Raw genomic sequence first — 3,064 nt, 5'->3', positions numbered from 1 at the left:
AAAAAATAAGGTAAGTTTGCAGACTCGTCTGGTGATCTTTAGCATGTTATCGAATATGGCAGCTTCCCAGTCAGTCTGGATGTTCCCAGTCAGTCTGAATTCAAAAGCACATAGGCAATTATCCTTTTCCATTCTGCTAGTCCTAAAACGCGAATAATTCCTTGGTTCATTTGGATTATGTAGGAAGCCCTAGTATATCGTGAATTTGTGGAATCCTTCGATTCCTAGGTGACACCTATCACCACCTGGTCAGAACCCAACAATAGTTGACCAAATATCTTCAGTTAGCTTGATATCCACACCTTTTACCCTAGAACATAGTGTTCTATCATTGATCTTTAGGTTTGAATAAAATACCCTAACTAGTTCAGGATACCAAGGATCAGCTATCTCGACGAATTTTTTCAAGCCCTGTCAGTTTAGCCAGTTTTGGAACACAAATCTTTTCTCTTTTGAAGAAATTCAACTTTGGGTACTTGTGAGGAATCAACTTCCTCAACCTTCAATTGTCAATGAAATTTGTTTGAGCATTGTCATCACTTATCCAACCCTCAAGGTCTGGTTCCCGATAAAAATTCTTCCTACCTATGGTCTTGACCCTTTTCCTTTGTGAAGAAGATGAAGCCATATTGCAGGATTTCAGAGAGACTTAGAGATTGAGAGTGAAGTGTTGTAGAGACTTTTGTTAGGAGGGAAAATGAAAATTTCAATTTTTCAAACACAACAATTTTAATTGATTTCACAAAATATGCATCCGATTAACTCCAACGTGACACTTATGCAGTGGTCAACAATGAGTATTAATGGATTTCATTAATTACTTAACCGATTAAACTTAAGCCAGTTCCAGATATTTGACCAAGCAAAAGAAACATAGAAAACAGTCTAATCGATTTCACTATGAACATAATCAATTAAAGTCAGTGAAACAATTTTTCATACAATCATCAATGCAAACAAACAAAAACAAGACACATACATCAATACACAAATCATAGTATCAAGACTGATGCGCGAATTTAAGTTTAAACACCATTACCGTATGTGACACTCAAATGAATTTTGATATATCCTTTGTAAGCCATCCTTGAGTTCTTGTCTTCCACCAACACATTTTGTTTACCTGCAAAATCTTCATATGGTTTGGATGCAGCCACTGTTCTTACCTACCTTGGTGGACTGAATATGCAGTCTAAGATGATGTTGGACGCCTCAGCTGGAGGTCACATTAAACAGAAGACTGAGGATGAAGCCTATGACTTGATAGAGAGAATGGCAGCTAATGGTCAAGAAGCATATAGTGAAAGGGGCGCACCAACACAATAGAGAGGAGTCTTGCACTTACCTGCAAATGATGCAATGCTAGCTCAAAATCATCTTTTGATCCAAAAGCTAGATACATTGACAAAGATCCTTTCACAACTTCCAAAGGAGCTTCGTAATGTTTCTCAAGCACAACAGCTATGTGATCTTTGTGGTGGAGCTATGTTTCTCAAGCACAACAAGCTAGATAAATAACAAAAATGTACTTTATTAAAGTGGAACTTTTATATTGATATAAAAGATACAGACTTGGGCTAAAAGAAAAATTAAGATAGAGTTAGACACTCATATAAAAACATTAAAAGTTAGCTAAGCTTATTTTAATGTAGGACAATATTGTAAATTACGAAAATAAGATGAAAGATAATATTGTAAATGTTGATGTCCGAATAATATTTCATTTTCTAGCATTATTAGTAAGAAGAAATAATTGTTTATGACTCAGTACTCTTTATATTGATAATCAGTGGAATATATAGCTTTTTTTTTTCACTTACATTGTCTAGAACATGAGTTTTTGTTCAATGTTAGGTGTTTGCCCTGTAAAAGGGAGANAATGCAGAAGCTACTAAGTAAAAGTCAGGAAGACAGGTTAGTCTTTTCTTACCAGAATATCTCTCCCTCATGGCCATTTTCCAATGCATGTAGAGTTGGATTTCTTCTAAGTTATTTACCAGACCCATAAAAAATCTACCAAAACATATTTTGTATTGTCATTCTCTAAATATTTTGACAAGATAGGATTGCTAGCAATGGTAAGAATGTTGCGAGAATGAATAGACATGATGGGCAACATGGAATTAGAAATAATATGTTTTCTTGACATTTCACAAGCAAAGTTGAATATGCAAGATCTTAAAAGTGTCCTAATGCATAATATTGTTGTGATTAGTTGTTGCTTGTGCTGGAAAATACATCAATGTAACTTATTGATCCTTTCAACTTCTTTGTCAAGTGAAACTTTGTAGCATTGTTTAATTTTTTAATTAATTATAGCAGTAAAAACAAAAATAACTTATTAATCCTTTCAACTTATTTTATTGCTGCAGGTTTCATTTAATTTNCTTGAAAAGTATTTGGAAACACACTCAAACGCCTCTATGTGGGGAAATGAGCTCCTAGATGTAGGCTACCAACCTTTATGCATCCAGATTCCCTACACTGCAAGGGCTCTTAATTTTGAACTAAGAACTCCAGCCTCACGTTTTGTTCCTTAGTTGGTATAAGGCTTGTTTCTTGCATATTATTTTCTCTGTTAGTTTTGTTAACATGAAGATATTTGGTATTATTTTTTATAATTTGATAGTTTATTTGACTTTTATCAATATATGAAACTATTAGTTATTGGGTGTAGATGTGAGATTATCTAATTTTTTTTTTATAAAATCATAAGTTATATACGGATTTTTCCGTATCTAAATTATATACAGATTTATATACGGATTTTTTCGTATATAATTCACATACTGCTTTTATATACGGATTTTTTCGTATGTAATTTATATACAGATTTTACATACGGATTTTTCCGTATGTAATTTACATACGGATTTTTCCGTATGTAAATTATATACGGATATTTCCGTATATAAATTATATACAGATATTTCCGTATATAAATTTAGCTACGAGGGTATTATATACGGATTTTTGCCCGTATGTAATCTGTATGTAACTAAATTTTATATACGGATTTTTGGCCTTATATACGGATTTCGGCTGTAGATAATTGCGATTTTTC

At 33.1% G+C, this 3,064-nt stretch overlaps 1 long non-coding RNA gene across 1 annotated transcript; it reads left to right on the top strand.

The window, feature by feature from the left end:
- Positions 1-1,518: 1,518 nt before the first annotated feature.
- On the top strand, positions 1,519-2,676 carry LOC106780379. Its single transcript, XR_001377257.2, has 2 exons — positions 1,519-1,914; positions 2,373-2,676. It is a non-coding gene; the product is annotated as an uncharacterized LOC106780379 (long non-coding RNA).
- The last annotated feature ends 388 nt before the right edge of the window (positions 2,677-3,064 follow it).

This window comes from Vigna radiata, unplaced genomic scaffold, assembly GCF_000741045.1.
Source record: "Vigna radiata var. radiata cultivar VC1973A unplaced genomic scaffold, Vradiata_ver6 scaffold_178, whole genome shotgun sequence".
Lineage (NCBI taxonomy): Eukaryota > Viridiplantae > Streptophyta > Magnoliopsida > Fabales > Fabaceae > Vigna > Vigna radiata.
The sequence above is the reverse complement of the archived record's forward strand: the minus strand, read 5'-3'. Positions and strand labels throughout refer to the sequence as shown.